The sequence below is a fragment of the Salmo trutta genome, chromosome 24 (assembly GCF_901001165.1).
Source record: "Salmo trutta chromosome 24, fSalTru1.1, whole genome shotgun sequence".
NCBI lineage: Eukaryota > Metazoa > Chordata > Actinopteri > Salmoniformes > Salmonidae > Salmo > Salmo trutta.
In genome coordinates this window covers 43230211-43249816 of record NC_042980.1, presented here as the reverse complement: position 1 = coordinate 43249816, position 19606 = coordinate 43230211, and the positions used below count along the sequence as shown (strand labels likewise).

At 43.7% G+C, this 19606-nt stretch overlaps 1 protein-coding gene across 9 annotated transcripts in view; it reads right to left on the bottom strand.

Annotated features, from left to right (window-relative positions):
• Positions 1-19606, bottom strand: part of LOC115161352 (E3 ubiquitin-protein ligase Midline-1) — a 71134-nt gene that overhangs the window by 29211 nt on the left and 22317 nt on the right. Inside the window, exon 1 of one of the 9 annotated variants that reach the window (XM_029712272.1) lies at positions 5883-6041. The exons of the other annotated variants lie outside the window; for them this stretch is intronic. The gene's annotated coding sequence lies outside the window, so the exon portion shown is untranslated. Of the gene's footprint in view, positions 1-5882; positions 6042-19606 lie in introns of those variants that run through there. 9 annotated transcript variants of the gene reach the window in all.

Genomic DNA, 19606 nt, shown 5'->3' with positions numbered 1-19606 from the left:
ACCCTGTGTTAATCTGTTCCAGTGTGTTCATGATAAACCCTGTGTTAATCTGTTCCTGTGTGTTGATGATAAACCCTGTGTTAATCTGTTCCAGTGTGTTCATGATAAACCCTGTGTTAATCTGTTCCAGTGTGTTCATGATAAACCCTGTGTTAATCTGTTCCAGTGTGTTCATGATAAATCCTGTGTTAATCTGTTCCAGTGTGTTCATGATAAACCCTGTGTTAATCTGTTCCAGTGTGTTCATGATAAACCCTGTGTTAATCTGTTCCTGTGTGTTGATGATAAACCCTGTGTTAATCTGTTCCAGTGTATTCATGATAAACCCTGTGTTAATCTGTTCCAGTGTATTCATGATAAACCCTGTGTTAATCTGTTCCAGTGTGTTCATGATAAACCCTGTGTTAATCTGTTCCAGTGTGTTCATGATAAACCCTGTGTTAATCTGTTCCAGTGTGTTCATGATAAACCCTGTGTTAATCTGTTCCAGTGTGTTGATGATAAACCCTGTGTTAATCTGTTCCAGTGTGTTCATGATAAACCCTGTGTTAATCTGTTCCAGTGTGTTGATGATAAACCCTGTGTTAATCTGTTCCAGTGTGTTCATGATAAACCCTGTGTTAATCTGTTCCAGTGTGTTCATGATAAACCCTATGTTAATCTGTTCCAGTGTGTTCATGATAAACCCTGTGTTAATCTGTTCCAGTGTGTTCATGATAAACCCTGTGTTAATCTGTTCCAGTGTGTTCATGATAAATCCTGTGTTAATCTGTTCCAGTGTGTTCATGATAAACCCTGTGTTAATCTGTTCCAGTGTGTTCATGATAAACCCTGTGTTAATCTGTTCCAGTGTGTTGATGATAAACCCTGTGTTAATCTGTTCCAGTGTGTTCATGATAAACCCTGTGTTAATCTGTTCCAGTGTGTTCATGATAAACCCTATGTTAATCTGTTCCAGTGTGTTCATGATAAACCCTGTGTTAATCTGTTCCAGTGTGTTCATGATAAATCCTGTGTTAATCTGTTCCAGTGTGTTCATGATAAATCCTGTGTTAATCTGTTCCAGTGTGTTCATGAGAAACCCTGTGTTAATCTGTTCCAGTGTGTTCATGATAAACCCTGTGTTAATCTGTTCCAGTGTGTTCATGATAAACCCTGTGTTAATCTGTTCCAGTGTGTTCATGATAAACCCTGTGTTAAACTGTTCCAGTGTGTTCATGAAAAACCCTGTGTTAATCTGTTCCAGTGTGTTCATGATAAACCCTGTGTTAATCTGTTCCAGTGTATTCATGATAAACCCTGTGTTAATCTGTTCCAGTGTGTTCATGATAAACCCTGTGTTAATCTGTTCCAGTGTGTTCATGATAAACCCTGTGTTAATCTGTTCCAGTGTGTTCATGATAAACCCTGTGTTAATCTGTTCCAGTGTGTTCATGATAAACCCTGTGTTAATCTGTTCCAGTGTGTAACATATGGTGTTGGAGATGGCATCGGAATGTCAATGGGATTCCCCTGTCTGATTTCCTGTGAGGCCTCCAGCTGTGCAGTAATTGCTGCTGTACTGTACTGTAGTCTAGTATACTGTAGTGTAGTGTACTGTTGTGTATTGCAGTGTAATGTAGTGTAGTGTGCTGTACTGTACCGTAGTGTAAAGTACGGTAGTGTAATGTAGTGTGCGGTAGTGTACAGTAGTGTACTGTACAGTACTGCAGTGTATTGCAGTGTAATGTAGTGTACTGTACTGTATTGTACTGTAGTGCAAAGTACTGTAATGTAATGTACTGTGTGCTGTACTGTTGTGTATTGTAGTGTAGTGTAATGTACTGTTGTGTAATGTAGTGTATGGTACTGTACTGTACTGTACTATAGTGTACTGTACTGTTAGGTAGTGTACTGTACTGTACTGTAATGTACTGTGTGCTGTACTGTTGTGTATTGTAGTGTAGTGTAATGTACTGTTGTGTAATGTAGTGTATGGTACTGTACTGTACTGTAGTGTACTGTACTGTTAGGTAGTGTACTGGTGCATTTTAGTGTCAGTGTGCTTCAGTGGAGAAGAGTGAGGTTCATCTTCACACACCCGGGACCCAGAGGTTCCTAAAAACATGGTCCTAGTTTCTTTCTACTCCTATAGTAGCCTAACACATGCCTGCTATTTAAAAATAATGTTTTGTTATACACAAAGTCCTCTAGGAATAGTTTCATACGTGCATTGGCCACAAGTATGCAACATTCATGCATAATACAAAATAAATTTATGGCATGCTCTGGAGTGGCGCAGCGGTTTAAGGCACTGCATCTCAGTGCAAGAGATGCCACTACAGTCCCTGGTTCGATTCCAGGCTGTATCACATTTGGCTGTGATTGGGAGTCCCATGAGGCGGCACACAATTGGCCCAGCGTCATCTGGGTTAGGGTTTGGCCGGGGTGTGCCGTCATTGTAAATAACAATTTGTTCTTAACTGTCTTGTCTAGTTAAATTGAAAAAATGTGCTTATCTATGAGAAATATAACACTGAGTCAGCAGTCTCATCATACACAAAAAGCATGCTGCATTAACTTGGATTAGTAAATGCATGGGTAGATCTGAATGATCAATTGCCTTGAAGCCAGCCCACTGCCAGCAATGGAAAAATGTGAACTTTCCAATGGGGCTGGGACAGGCTCTACAACCAACCCGGGGGGGTTTGTCACCTACAGTCATTGGTTGGCACAAGACTCACAATCAATAGCCAATAGGACTGTGCATTCATGTGGCATGAGAGAGAGAGAGAAACACCACTTTTAAAAAGCCAACTAACACTGTCTAATGAGTAACCACATCTAGACACCACCAGCCTAAAAAGAGACCCACAGAGCTGTTGTCATAAAGGTTGTTAAATCCCCGACATCTAGTTTCAGCAGACCGGGCAAGATTAAGTACAGGAAAGCCGATAATATAAGCTTAATAATAGGATGAAGTGTAAATTGTTTATCCCCAGGGCCCAGGCATGCATGGTGGTGTAATTGCTGAACTACCAGAGAAACAGTAGACAGGGATAAGGTTCTCTGCATGTGGGCACTGACAGGTTTTCCAGTTGGGATATATGCACAAATCAAGCATTAGTACTCTACTAAGCAATATGGTGCTTCCGTGAAACTGAATTTGAATATTAGAGCTTCTATTAGAGCTTACAGATGTAGGATTTTAATTTGAGTCAGTTTGCTACAGCAGTAAAATTACAAAACTTTAGAACCTTTTTAAACCTTGAATACACTACAACTTTGCATTTCCTGCTATGCATGCAAATTCTCAGCAGCAGAAGAGTGATCAAATTAAGATCCTACATCTGTATAACTAAATAGATTTCTTTTAAACGAGAGTCATACTTGGATTGTTTTTTCTCTCAACTCAAGCTCTTTCTAATCAGCTTTGCCACGCTATTTGATCATCTCTAATGACGGCCTTTATCCATGTATTCATCATTAGAGAGAGAGAGAACTTGCTCTTTTTCCCGGGGCAGATACCATACATGTTTATCTGTAATCCTGTTTTTGTGGCGTATCTGTGACCAATGTGTGGCCTGGCTCTCCCTAAAGCACTTGTGTGGCCTGGCTCTGCCCCCTAAAGCAGCTGGTTCAATAGAGCGGTCCAACAGCCCCCTCCTGTCAAGGCTGACATCAAGTCTGACATTTCAATGTGAAATCTCAAACTTTAGAGGCCTTTTTTAAACCCTGAATACACTACAAGTTGGCATATCCTGCTGTGCAGGACATTTTTCAGCAGCAAAAGAGTGATCAAATTAAGATTCTACATATGTATTGACTGTGACATGACAATAGGTATTTCATTTGTTTAGTATTGATGTCTTGATGAGGGATTTTGATTACAATGTGTGCCAATAAACAATAGCCTACAGTAAGGAGTGTACATGTAAAAATACAATATTACAGTTACGAAATGCAACCAGCTGAAGGAGATACACTGCAAAGGAGTTTGTGTGCAGTTGAGAGAGACAATCCAATGTGGATTTGACCATAGATAAGAAATTGGAAACAGAGGCCACTAGTTGGATTGAACCATTGCCAGTTAGCCTTTAGCCAGCCAAGCAGTCAAGCAGCTTTAGAACAGAGGGTCTGTTAGCTACGCCTTCTGCTGGCAGGGCCAGTCTTTCTGTAGGTCATAGGTCATCCTGGTCAGTTATCAGAACAGCCAAACTCTCCCATTTCCTCTCTGCGGCTTGGCAGGTGGCATCAGCAGGAAAATAGCGTTTTCTTTCCATGACCACATGAACTTTCACTGAATCCCCCCCAGACTCATTATTTTCCAGCAAAGCCCTGGCCCAGCATAGATTTCATGATAACAGAATTGGTTGCAGTTGGATTGCACTAATCTCGTATTCCAATCGTATGATTAAAATATAATCTAATGTTCTCCCTTGATCCCAAAATACTGTACAAAGTACTCACTGGATTAAAATGAGGGTTTATTATGCATCATTGAAATTACTTTAAAAATGTATGGATTAACAAAGTACATATTTTGTAATTCTTATACATAAAGTGTACAGTTTATATTGCTGCATAGTGATTTCAGATTACCACATATAAATTGATGGGCATTTTAGCCACTACAAAACAGAGGTAAGAGAGGGACACCTAGTGGCTGACATGGAAACCGCATGACACTGACAATCCCTGACAAATTGGACTATTTAAACTGATGATAAATCATGCACTATGCACACAGACTGCCATAATACTGATCTATATTAGTGTCAAACAAAACGTTACGGATGTAGACTCCCAAAGTCATTATTCACCTGTACCTTTCCTTGTTGACCTCTTTCAACAACTAGGCTACAATCAACCTAAACAAATCATTCACACACTGACACGGTTTCCATGGGGATACATGTGATCTAAGAGTGAATACAGAGAAAAGTCAGGCATTCCTCTGTTCCACTGGGAGATAGTTAGTTACTAATTAATCAAGGAAACCCCAGGCTCCATCAAGTCTCCATTTTACACTTATAAAGTCAAAAGGAAGTACACAGATAAGCTCTGTTCTAAAACTACAGGCAATATTTTGTTACAATAGTACTGCTTTGAAGCTAGACAGGCAACTCAGATTGCAAACACTGCTATATTTCACTTGTGTTTATCTTATCTTAAGTAGTAAAAGACATTTGGTGGGGCATTGGGACACCGGGATATTCTCATTTTCCTGTCAGCACTGGTATAACTCTCATACTGTGGAACAAACTGACAATGTTATTGGTAATACACTTTTGAAAAAGAGGAGCTTCACTCAACGCAGAAATAGCTTTCATTGACGTGTGTGAGAGCAAGACAAGAATTCTATGAACTGAACAACAATAAATGCTGATAGTCCAACTGCATTCTGAAAATGGAATGTTTGATAAAAAAAAGAGGCTACACTTCTTAGGATTGATCTAACTCATAAATAATGTTTTCGTGACAATCAAGGTGGTAAACCTTGGTATTGGTATCAGCACTGAAGTTGACACACCAGCTTTCCTAATCACAACATTCGCAGCTTTAGAATGAGTCACGTCAAAAGAATGAGGATCACAGACAATCCATTGCACATGATCACAACATTTTGCCATGTTGTCGCCTCCCTCAACCCGCTGTGTTATTCTACACTCTGTGATGTCACTTTCATAATTCAACCATAATGGAATTTTCTGAGTGCAGAACAGCAGAGTGACATCAGCTGTTGAACTACGCCCTGCCTCGAGGCTGAGTCAACATTTTGCTCCCAAACATGTCAACACAATGACACTGAAACACTTACAGCACACAGACACCACTTGTTTCTGTGTAAGAAAATATGCAAACCTGAAGATAAAGTAAGCAGTAACCTCTTTTTTTTTTACCTGCCACATGGTTAAAATCCCATTATCCACAAACAGGGGGAAATAAGAAATGCCTCACAGTTGACGAGTCCAGCAACTCTACACTATAACAGGCCAATCCACTGCAACGCTCTGGAAGAACAGGCTGACTCGTCTGTTTTTACCTCCAGTACCAGTATTGACTCTTCTGTGAGTTTCTGGCCCTCTAGGAGGGTTGAAACTGTCTGCCGTGGGCTGCAAACGAACCAATCACACAGACAGGGGAGGGACCTCTGGAGAGGTGGGTGTGTCTGCTCAGGGATTGTGAGCTGAGAAGCTTTGCTGTGTTCAGAAAGTATTTCCAAAACGGCACATATGGTGTTACTAGAGAATGTTTATATAATCCAATAAGGATTCATCATAATGTATGTGGTTTCAGTGACTTGCTGTTGACTTATATAGAAACACAGCAGGTAGAGCCACGTTATCTATCCTGTATTTCCCACAATGATTATTGTTCAACGCAACACACCGATGTCCATGTAGTTGATGAAAAACACATAACACTGTCACAATGTGAGGTGGTGGGTCTCATCCCAGTCCAATGTGAGATGGTGGGTCTCATCCCAGTCCAATGTGAGGTAGTGGGTCTCATCCCAGTCCAATGTGAGGTGGTGGGTCTCATCCCAGTCCAATGTGAGGTGGTGGGTCTCATCCCAGTCCAATGTGAGGTGGTGGGTCTCATCCCAGTCCAATGTGAGGTGGTGGGTCTCATCCCAGTCCAATGTGAGGTGGTGGGTCTCATCCCAGTCCAATGTGAGGTGGTGGGTCACATCCCAGTCCAATGTGAGATGGTGGGTCTCATCCCAGTCCAATGTGAGATGGTGGGTCTCATCCCAGTCCAATGTGAGGTGGTGGGTCTCATCCCAGTCCAATGTGAGGTGGTGGGTCTCATCCCAGTCCAATGTGAGATGGTGGGTCTCATCCCAGTCCAATGTGAGGTGGTGGGTCTCATCCCAGTCCAATGTGAGGTGGTGGGTCTCATCCCAGTCCAATGTGAGGTGGTGGGTCTCATCCCAGTCCAATGTGAGATGGTGGGTCTCATCCCAGTCCAATGTGAGGTGGTGGGTCTCATCCCAGTCCAATGTGAGGTGGTGGGTCCCATCCCAGTCCAATGTGAGGTGGTGGGTCTCATCCCAGTCCAATGTGAGGTGGTGGGTCTCATCCCAGTCCAATGTGAGATGATTGGTCTCATCCCAGTCCAATGTGAGGTGGTGGGTCTCATCCCAGTCCAATGTGAGGTGGTGGGTCTCATCCCAGTCCAATGTGAGGAGGTGGGTCTCATCCCAGTCCAATGTGAGGTGGTGGGTCTCATCCCAGTCCAATGTGAGATGGTGGGTCTCATCCCAGTCCAATGTGAGATGGTGGGTCTCATCCCAGTCCAATGTGAGGTGGTGGGTCTCATCCCAGTCCAATGTGAGATGGTGGGTCTCATCCCAGTCCAATGTGAGATGGTGGGTCTCATCCCAGTCCAATGTGAGGTGGTGGGTCTCATCCCAGTCCAATGTGAGGTGGTGTGTCTCATCCCAGTCTTAGGGAAACACTATACAGCCCAGTGACAAATAGCCAAACAAAACAATGAATGATGTCACCATGCATCATTACACCTGTACAGAATGAGACTAGTGGCCTAACAGAGCAGAAACACTCACAGTGTAACGAAAGCTAGACTTCCATGGTAAAGAGTTATCAGGATCATATTGGCTGTGCTGTTTACCACCGTGAATACATTAGATGTGTTAGTGTTTACAGTCACAACAAAATATTTCCATCATCCTCAATGGCATCATGATCATAATACTGAGGTGATGGTAAAGCCAAACACTGGGAAGTTTTATCTTGACTTTCATTAAACTTCACAAGCCACTTGTCAGTTTCTCGCACTAAACACACCCTCATTCCATCATCCCATGTAAACACACTGAATGGACATGGCGACAGAGCAGAATGTATCTGTGGTTGAAACAGTTGACTGAGACAGTGTTGAACGTCTCCTCAGTTTGTTGACACCAGTTCCACCGCTCTCTCTCTCTGTGGTCATGTGGAAAAATGCACCCTCTCTAAACGTCTGCAGCTACTAGACATGTTTGGCAGCCGCCCGTTGATGAAATCACATCGTACAACATCTGATCAATGCTAAACCCTGGCCTCCATCCCACATCCATAGGCAAAGGCTGATGTATGTCCCGAATCTCAGCTCACACGTTCCACTACCTGGGATGACCTTTTATCAATGACCTCATGGGATCACTAAGGTTCTCTCCCAAAATGGCACCCTATTCCCTATTTAGTGCACTACTTTTGAACAGGGGCCCATAGAGCTCTGGTCAAAAGTAGTGCACTATATAGGGAATAGGGTACCATTTCAGATGCAAAATATGACTATTGATATCTCGTAATAAGACCCCGTCTTAGTTTACAGCGCAAAGGCCCCAGAACAGCATGCTGGCTACAGAGCTCTGGCAGTAATCCATTCAGATTGGTCATTACCCATCGCAGAACCCCTGCCATGAGAACACTTATGTTCATGTTTTCTTTCTCACTTCAGAAAGCTATGAAAATGTAATCCAGTTTTCTATGGGTTGAGAAAAGATTGATTAATGAATATAAATATTTCAGTGGCCCATTGCACTAGACTAGAGCAACTACCCACTGGGCACACACTGGTTGAATCAATGTTGTTTCTATGTCATTTCAATGAAATTACGTTGAACCAACTTGGAAAAGATGGTGAATTGACGTCTGCCCAGTCAGTAGGGTTACGATGATGACATTACATTAAAACATTTTAAGTAGGGGCATGGATCAGAAAATCAGTCAGTATCTGGTGTGGCCACCATTTGCCTCATGCAGCGTGACACATCTCCTTCGCATTGAGTTGATCAGGCTGTTGATTGTGGCCTGTGGAATGTTGTCCAATAATTTTTAATGGCTGTGCGAAGTTGCTGGATATTGGCTGAAACTGGAACATGCTGTCGTAAACGTTGATCCAGAGAATCTCAAACATGCTCAATGGGTGACATGTCTGGTGAGTATGCAGGCCATGGAAGTATTGGGACATTTTCAGCTTCCAGGAATTGTGTACAGATCCTTGCGACATGGGGCCATGCATTATCATGCTGAAACATGAGGTGATGGCAGTGGATGATGAATAGCACAACAATGGGCCTCAGGATCTCGTCAAGGAATTTCTGTGCCTTCAAGTTAAAATGCAATTGTTTTCATTATCCGTAGCTCATACTATAACCACCGCCACCAAGGTGCACTCTGTTCACAATGTTGACATCAGCAAACTGCTCAACCACACACCACCATACACATTGTCTGCCATCTGCCCGGTACAGTTGAAAGTGAGATTCATCTGTGAAGAGCACACTTCTCCAGCGTACCAGTGGCCATCGAAGGTGAGCATTTGCCCACTGAAGTCGGTTACGACGCCGAACAGCAGTCAGGTCAAGACCCTGGTGAGGATGATGAGCACGCAGATGAGCTTCCATGAGATGGTTTCTGACAGTTTGTGCAGAAATACTTCGATTGTGCAAACCCACAAATTCATCAGCTGTCCAGGTGGCTCGTCTTGGACCATCCTGCAGGTGAAGAAGGCGGATGTGGAAGTCCTGGGCTGGCGTGGTCACATGTGGTCTGCGGTTGTGAGGCCGGTTGGACGTACTGCCAAATTCTCTAAAACGACATTGGAGGCGATTTATGGTACAGAAATTAACATTAAAGTATCTGGAAACAGTTCTGGTGGAAATTCCTGATGTTTTGAGGGAGCGTGCCAATTGGCACGCTCCCTCAAAACTTGACATATCTGTGACATTGTGTTGTGGGACAAAACTGCACATTTTAGAGTGGCCTTTTATTGTCCCATGCACAAGGTGCACCTGTGTAATGACCATGCTGTTTAATCAGCCTCTTGATATGCCACACCTGTCAAGTGGATGGATTCTCACTAACAGGGATGTAAACAAATTTGTGCACACAATTTGAAAGAAATTTGTGAGAATTGTCGTGTCTTTACTGTCATTAATAAGGTGATGACGATTATTTTCTCAAATCAATTAACTATGTTTAATTACTACAATGATTAAATTAATCTTGTAACAATTAACTTATTAGCGATCTTGGTGAACCACGGAAAAAGTTTATTTAGCGAGTTACCGTTTCCCGAAATAACTTAAAGATATAAAGATCTCTTACATTTCAGTCATTAATCAGTCATTAATTAATTTACCTTCAGTCTCATTCTGGATGTCGCAACATCCTTGGATATCTGTACAACCCTAGCATAAGTGATGAATCAGCGATATACACATTGGCTTAATTATTTATTTACTAACTAACTAAATAATCACACAAAATTACATAAACGCACAAACAGAATAGCTTACACATTGATTACTACATCATGCAATGAAAAGTCCCTAGTGGACTAAACTGATATGACGGCTTGTTACAGAAAATGGCGGATTCAAAAGAGAGGGAAAGGGAGGGGCATGTAAGAAAGAGCTGGAGAAAAATGGAAAGGACTTCACTAACATACATACAGCTGAGAACTATGCTCATGGAAATGCGAATACTTTGCACATGAACGGCCGCTCATTTGAAAGAATTGCAATGTACACATTTACGTGTGTATGTGTTTGTTGTCTCTCTGTTGAAATCGACGGTCCGTCTGGGGAGTAATTTGACTGGAAGTCTCTGGTTTGTTCACCAGGGATCAAAGTCTTTTGTAGTTGTAGCTCTGTTATAATGCATACATCAGACGTACCAATGGTCGTTTGATAGGGAAATGTTCTATAGAATGGATCTTTCAGAGTACCACCTGGTGGTTCTCAGTCGCGTTTACTAGACTAAAGTACTTAAACAGCTGTATAGTCTTCATCTTCTTCACTTGAGAAAGTTTCAGAGTTTCTAGCCATTTTGTTCCTTTCAGCTCACGCTGTCCGTGTACTGGTCTTGTAGTGTCTAATCATTCGTGACGTCCGGTTCACACTGTCTGCCTGCTTGGTCTTTAGTTTTAAACTATTTCTCAGCCATGTGGCCACTGCTTTATGCTATCTGGTCTATAGAGATTTTCTTCTCCTCTGTTGAAAGTTTCAGAGCGTCTAACCATTTCGTACCTTCCAGCTCATGCTGTCGGTCCCACTGGTCTGATGTAAATTTCATCACGGGTCCTTTTATGCACTCCAGAAAAAAGGTTGTTCCATTACACCAACATAATGTCTGTGCTCACGTGGGTGTGGTCACTGACTGGTTAAGACTTCATATGAAAAACAATTCTCTCATTTAGAAGGCTAACATCACATTACATCTTCTCACAAATAGTTTCACATTTAATCGTATAAGTTCCACAACATCTAGATGTGAATCTGATCACTGGGAAATATACACAGTCAGAGATACAGTTACGTTGTTCTACTGTCCTTAGTTACATCAGAAAAATTAGTAATGAATTCAACATGATTGTTCTTTAAGTACCCACGAACCCTTTCAACCATTTGGATTACAGAAATACTGTTTCATTATGCAACCTTGGATGTCACCGTACTACAAAATCTCTCTCTGTTGTAACGAAGGGATTTTTTTACTTCCCTTTCATTGTGTGGGAGAGAGAGAGTTACGGCAGCAATTTAGACTGTCATAAAACGTCCAACTTCACCCCTCTCCCCCTCTGCGGGAGAGAGAGGTGGGGGGGGGGGGGGTCTGGCTCCTATGATCCTCACCCAAAAGGGCAAGTCATGTCAGAATTGAAAATTTCTGGGATTTTTTATTTCAGCTCATGGAAGATGGGACCAACACTTTACATGTTGCATTCATATTTTTGTCCAGTGTAGTTGATTTTGCGAACTCATCAAAACAGAAGCTTCCGAGTGAGTGGGTGAGTGGACAGTGCACTGCACACTGCATGGCATCTGTCATGGAAATCTGCCTCAATATGACGTTGATGGCCTACAGTAATCCTCTTAAACATTAAGTCCACTATTTGGGTGACTTTGAGCGATTCTGGACCAGTTCTGACCAACATATTTCTATACAGAGCACTCTGTGAATTGCTCTGTGACATCTCTGGTTGTCCTGCTCCGCTCTCATCTGAGACACAGGTTGCGTTCCTCTGCCCAGATCTTACCATGCCAGGATAGGTATTTTACGCATTTATCTAACCGCATCATATGTTACAGCAATCTGTCAGTCGATGACACAGTCGATGACGTGGCACGCAACCATTGGTTGATGCACGCAATGTCTGAGCAGGGGAACCCGACCGCAGTATGTGAAATCTGACACCTCATTTGAGTAGGTAGCGACATGTCACATTTTCTGGCCTATCCAGACAAAGGATGGAACTCCATTGGCTGTGAACCTCACAGCTCCACTTACAATATGGCATACGAAACGGGACTCTAGAGCAGGGGTATTCAACTCTTACCCTACGAGGTCCGGAGCCTGCTGGTTTTCTGTTCTACCTTATAATTAATCGCACACACACCTGGTGTCCCAGGTCTAAATCAGTCCTTGATTAGAGGGGAACATTGAAAAAATGCAGTGGAACTGGCTTCGAGGTCCAGAGTTGAGTTTGAGGGCTCTAGCGGTTACAGCAAACATAGTCTCATCTCGCTGTGATGTTCTCAGATGGATTTAGAATTGAAACAAGACTACTTTCTCTTAGTCACAGATGGCCAAAATCAATGTGTGCTTAATAAAGCTGAAGTTGTAACGAGCCAGCAGGCATTTGAATGGTTCCAATTGTATATTGTCACTAAGTAAGCGCCGACAGACATGGCAGCTCTACGTCTAGTCCCTAAGCAACTTTGCTGTATTTAGTTTTTTGTGTGTGTTATTTCTTACATTATTAGCTCAGAACGTTTTTTGTGTTATTACATACTGCTGGGACACAACTTATGGATATCAGAGCAACGGTAACTCACCAGCATTACGACCAGGAATACGACTTTCCCGAATTGGATCCTTTGTTTGTACCCCCCAGGGCAATTGAACTGAAGTCCCAGAGGCTGCTCCAAGATGCCGCCGGTGGAGAGGAGGTATTTGGAGTGGATTTCTAGTCGGGCTCAGGAGGCGTGCACACCATCCACCGCTTACGAGTATATTACTCGCTCTTGGTCAGTCACTGGAGAATAAAGTAGACGAGCTCAGGGCGAGGTTCTCCTTCCAGAGAGACATCAGGGACTGTAACATACTCTATATCACGGAATCCTGGCTCTCTCGGGATATACTGTCCCCATCCATACAGCCAGCTGGGTTCTCAGTACATAGCGCAGACAGGAATAAAGAACTCTCCCGGAAGAAGAAGCGCGGGTGTGTATGTTTCATGATTAACTACTTATGGTGTGATTGTGATAACATAGTCCTTTTGTTCACCCGACCTAGAATTCCTCACAATCAAACCGTATTACCTCCCAAGAGAATTCTCTTCGGCTATAGTCACAGCCCTCAAGCCGATACCACGACGGCCCTCAGGGAACTACACTGGACTTTATGCAAACTGGAAACCACATATCCTGAGGTCGCATTTATTGTAGCTGGGTATTTTAACTAAGCAAATTTGAGGAAAACGCTACCGAAGTTCTGGAAAAACACTCAACTACAGAAAATTCCCCTTTCGAGATGCCTACAAGGCCCTCCCCCGCACTCCCTTCGGCAAATCAGATCACGACTCCATCTTCTTCTTCTTCAGTGGGGTTTATTGGCGGTTGTTATCCAATGTCATGGTGCATTACCATTCTGGAGTGTGGGCCAGAGACAGGGAGAATCTAAATCCCACCTGCCAGCCCCGTTGCTCTTAAAAAAAGATAACAAAATATTTGAGACTATGTCTAATGACGTTCTACTCAATATACTCTTTAAACTAATTTCCTGAATCCCCTTCTCCCTGATACTATATCCTCTCTAGGGTAGGTGGGACGAAATCGTCCCACCTACTCAACAGCCAGTGGAATCCCGTGGCGCGTTATTCAAATACCTTAGAAATGCTATTACTTCAATTTCTCAAACAAATGACTATTGTACACCATTTTAAAGACAAGACTCTCGTTAATCTAACCACACTGTCCGATTTCAAAAAGGCTTTACAACGAAAGCAAAACATTAGATTGTCAGCAGAGTACCCAGCCAGAAATAATCAGACACCCATTTTTCAAGCTAGCATATAATGTCACATAAACCCAAACCACAGCTAAATGCAGCACTAACCTTTGATGATCTTCATCAGATGACAATCCTAGGACATTATTTTATACAATACATGCATGTTTTGTTCAATCAAGTTCATATTTATATAAAAAAAACAGCTTTTCACTTTCCGGTGAATTTACTAAATTACTCACAATAAACGTTCACAAAAAACATAACAATTATTTTAAGAATTATAGATACAGAACTCCTTTATGCACTCGCTATGTCCAATTTTAAAATAGCTTTTCGGTGAAAGCACATTTTGCAATATTCTGAGTAGATAGCCCAGCCATCACGGGCTAGCTATTTAGACACCCACCAAGTTTAGCCCTCACCAAAGTCAGATTTACTATAAGAAAAATGTGATTACCTTTGCTGTTCTTCGTCAGAATGCACTCCCAGGACTTCTACTTCAATAACAAATGTTGGTTTGGTTCAAAATAATCCATAGTTATGTTCAAATATCCTCTGTTTTGTTCGTGCGTTCAAGACAGTATCCGAAGGGTAAAGAAGGGTGACGCGCCCGACGCGTTTCGTGACAAAAAAATTCTAAATATTCCATTACCGTACTTCGAAGCATGTCAACCGCTGTTTAAAATCAATTTTTATGCCATTTTTCTCGTAAAAAAGCGATAATATTCCGACCGGGAGTCGTTGTTTTAGTTCAAAGACAGAGAAAATAAAAACATGGGGTCGCCTCGTGCACGTGCCTCAGTCTCATTGTACTCTGATCGACCACCATCCAAATGCGCTAATGTTTTTCAGCCAGGGGCTCCAAAGACATCATTCAGCTTTTTCCCGGTTTCTGAGAGCCTATGGGAGCCGTAGGAAGTGTCACGTTACAGCAAAGATCCTCAGTTTTCAATAAAGAGAGTCAAGAAGCCCAAGAAATTGTCAGACAGGCCACTTCGTGTAAGGAATCTTCTCAGGTTTTGGCCTGCCATATGAGTTCTGTTATACTCACAGACACCATTCAAACAGTTTTAGAAACTTTAGGGTGTTTTCTATCCAAAGCCAATAATTATATGCATATTCTAGTTTCTGGGCAGTAGTAATAACCAGATTAAATCGGGTACGTTTTTTATCCGGCCGTGTAAATACTGCCCCCTATCCCTAACAGGATATCTCAGCCTCTCTCTTTCCCTCTGATACTGCCCACACTGTAGCAATACATGCTCAACTGTCTCGGTTTCCTGGCAATAATCACAATTTCCTGTTGGATGCTTTCCTATCACACTTAAGGTCTTATTCAACTGGCTGTGTCCCACCCTGCCGTCCTCGTCTCCCTGACTTTCCTCTGTATTTGAAATAAATGCCTGCCCTTAGTATCTCTGCACCACTACTGTCCATATCAGGCTTTTTGCCTCTACCTTGCTCATGGAAACTACAACCTTAACATCCCCAGTACTAAGTGCTTGTTTAGCCAGTATATCAACTGGCTCATTCTCCTCCACCCCCACATGGGCTGGGACCTAAGTAAATCTTATCTGTATACTCATTACTCTAATCCTGCACTGGGTTTGTAGCACCTCATAAAACATGTCTTGTCTGCTATGTGAGCTAAAGGACTAGAGACTCATCAACACTGCATATGAATCAGAGCAAATAACTACTCTGTCTGGCTTAACTTCCTCCACCCACTGCAAGGCCAACAGTATGGCCATCAGCTCCGCCGTATATAGAGCCAGATGTTCTGTAATACGTTTCCTGACTTCCTCCACCCACTGCAAGGCCAACAGTATGGCCATCAGCTCCGCCGTATATAGAGCCAGATGTTCTGTAATACGTTTCCTGACTTCCTCCACCCACTGCAAGGCCAACAGTATAGTCATCAGCTCCGCCGTATATAGAGCCAGATGTTCTGTAATACGTTTCCTGACTTCCTCCACCCACTGCAAGGCCAACAGTATAGTCATCAGCTCCGCCGTATATAGAGCCAGATGTTCTGTAATACGTTTCCTGACTTCCTCCACCCACTGCAAGGCCAACAGTATAGTCATCAGCTCCGCCGTATATAGAGCCAGATGTTCTGTAATACGTTTCCTGACTTCCTCCACCCACTGCAAGGCCAACAGTATAGTCATCAGCTCCGCCGTATATAGAGCCAGATGTTCTGTAATACGTTTCCTGACTTCCTCCACCCACTGCAAGGCCAACAGTATAGTCATCAGCTCCGCCGTATATAGAGCCAGATGTTCTGTAATACGTTTCCTGACTTCCTCCACCCACTGCAAGGCCAACAGTATAGTCATCAGCTCCGCCGTATATAGAGCCAGATGTTCTGTAATACGTTTCCTGACTTCCTCCACCCACTGCAAGGCCAACAGTATAGTCATCAGCTCCGCCGTATATAGAGCCAGATGTTCTGTAATACGTTTCCTGACTTCCTCCACCCACTGCAAGGCCAACAGTATAGTCATCAGCTCCGCCGTATATAGAGCCAGATGTTCTGTAATACGTTTCCTGACTTCCTCCACCCACTGCAAGGCCAACAGTATAGTCATCAGCTCCGCCGTATATACAGCCAGATGTTCTGTAATACGTTTCCTGACTTCCTCCACCCACTGCAAGGCCAACAGTATGGCCATCAGCTCCGCCGTATATAGAGCCAGATGTTCTGTAATACGTTTCCTGACTTCCTCCACCCACTGCAAGGCCAACAGTATAGTCATCAGCTCCGCCGTATATACAGCCAGATGTTCTGTAATACGTTTCCTGACTTCCTCCACCCACTGCAAGGCCAACAGTATGGCCATCAGCTCCGCCGTATATAGAGCCAGATGTTCTGTAATACGTTTCCTGACTTCCTCCACCCACTGCAAGGCCAACAGTATAGTCATCAGCTCCGCCGTATATAGAGCCAGATGTTCTGTAATACGTTTCCTGACTTCCTCCACCCACTGCAAGGCCAACAGTATAGTCATCAGCTCCGCCGTATATAGAGCCAGATGTTCTGTAATACGTTTCCTGACTTCCTCCACCCACTGCAAGGCCAACAGTATAGTCATCAGCTCCGCCGTATATAGAGCCAGATGTTCTGTAATACGTTTCCTGACTTCCTCCACCCACTGCAAGGCCAACAGTATAGTCATCAGCTCCGCCGTATATAGAGCCAGATGTTCTGTAATACGTTTCCTGACTTCCTCCACCCACTGCAAGGCCAACAGTATAGTCATCAGCTCCGCCGTATATACAGCCAGATGTTCTGTAATACGTTTCCTGACTCTCACCCCACATTCCTGCACTTCAAATGCTGACCCAGTACGTTCTGTCATTGGATCTTTTGAACCATCTGTGTAAATGGCCACAACATCCTGATACACACAGTATCCAGACGTCTCTTAAACCAATCAGATGGATCATCACCCTCCCTATCTTTCTGTAGTCTCTCCAACACTTCTAGATCACCTACTGGAGGTGGGAGTAGCCATGTTGGATATACAGGAATAGCTACCGTTGGACAAAACTCCCTTCCATACAGTCCCATCTCCTTCGCCCGGGTATTACCCACCCACCCAAAGCTCATGTTCTGTCTTCGCTCATGTTCCAAGCATGCCTGTAAAATTCCCTTTGCAGAATGAGGCACCCCATGTCTCTGGAGGTTGACCCAATAATTAATTGCCAGTTGCTGTCTCCTAATCTGCAATGGCATTTCCCCCATCTCCACCTGTAGTGCAGCCTCTGGGAAGGTCAGAAACGCCCCATTACATATTCTGAGTCCTTGTCCCTGTATGACATCTAGCCTTTCCAATGATGTCCGGGCTGCCGAACCATACACTATACTGCCATAGTCTATTACAGATCAGATCAATGCAACATACATGGTCCTGAATGAGAAACGCCCAGCCCCCCCACTCCTTCCCCGTCAGACAGCACATCACATTTAGCGCCTTCTTACACTTTCCCACCACTCTCTCAATGTGTTCTGCCCAGGTCAGTCTAGTGTCAAAGTACACCCCAAGGAACCTGAAGGCCCCCACCCTCTCCAAGTTTCTCCCATATAACCTCAAGCATACCTCATCTTCCACCTTACCCCTGGTAAAGAACATTGTCTAAATTCTCTACAGAGAACCTGAATTCCAACATTAATGCCTACCACTCTACCTCATCAATAGCTTCCTGTACCTTCCTGACTACGTAAGGCACATTTCTTCCTCTCTTACATAAGGCCACATCATCTGCAAATAATAACCTCCCAATATCCGGCCACACCTGAGAGTAAACATCATTGATCATGATTTCACGACTCCATTTTTCTCCTCCCTTCCTATAGGCAGAAACTCTATTCAAGGTCTATTCAACGTTGGTCTGACCAATCGGAATCCATGCTTCAAGATTGTTTTTGCTCACGCAGACTGAGATATGTTCCGGATAGCCTTTAAGAATAACATTGACGTATACACAGACACAGTAACGAGGTTCACCAGAAAGTGTATAGGGGATGTTGTTCACACTGTGACTATTAAAACCTAAACAAACCAGAAACTGTGGATAGATGGCAGCATTAGCGCAAAACTGAAAGCACGAACCACGGTATTTTACCATGGCAAGGTGACTGGTAATATGGTTGAACACAAACAGTGTAGTTTTTCCCTCCGTAAGTCACAATTCAATGGCTGAGACACGAGACGTCTGTGGCAGGGTCTACAGACAATCACAGATTACAAAGGGGAAACCAGCCATGCCGTGGACACCAACGTCTTGCTCCAGGACAAGCTAAACATCTTCTTCGCCCACTTTGAGGATAACATAGTGCCGTCGACACGGCCCGCTCCCAAGGACTGTGGGCTCTCATTCTCAGTGGCTGACGTGAGTAAGACATTTAAGCGTGTTAACCCTCGCAAGGCTGCCGGCCCAGACGACATCCCTAGACGCGTCCTCAGAGCATGCGCAGACCAGCTGGCTGGACATATTCAATCTCTCCCATTCCCAGTCTGCTATCCCCACTTGCTTCAAGATGTCCTCCATTGTTCCTGTACCCTAGAAAGCAAAAGGTAACTGATCTACATGACTATCGCCCAGTAGCACTCACTTCTGTCATCATGAAGTGCTTTGAGAGGCTAGTGAAGGATCATATCACCTCTACCTTACCTGACACCCTAGACCCACTTCAATTCGCTCTGCACACTGCCATATCCCATCTGGACAAGAGGAATACCTTTGTAAGAATGCTGTTCATTGACTATAGCTCAGCCTTCAACACCATAGTACCCTCCAAGCTCATCATTAAGCTCAGGGTCCTGGGTCTGAACCCTGCCCTGTGCAACTGGATCCTGGAATTCCTGATGGGCCGCGCCCAGGTGGGGAAGGTAGGAAACAACACCTCCACCTCACTGATCCTCAACACAGGGGCCCCACAAGGGTGCGTACTCAGCCCCCTCCTGTAGTCCCTGTTCACCCATGACTGTGTGGCCACGCACGCCTTCAACTCAATCATCAAGTTTGCAGACAACACAACAGTGGTAGGCCTAATTATCAACAATGACGAGACAGCCTACATGGAGGAGGTGAGG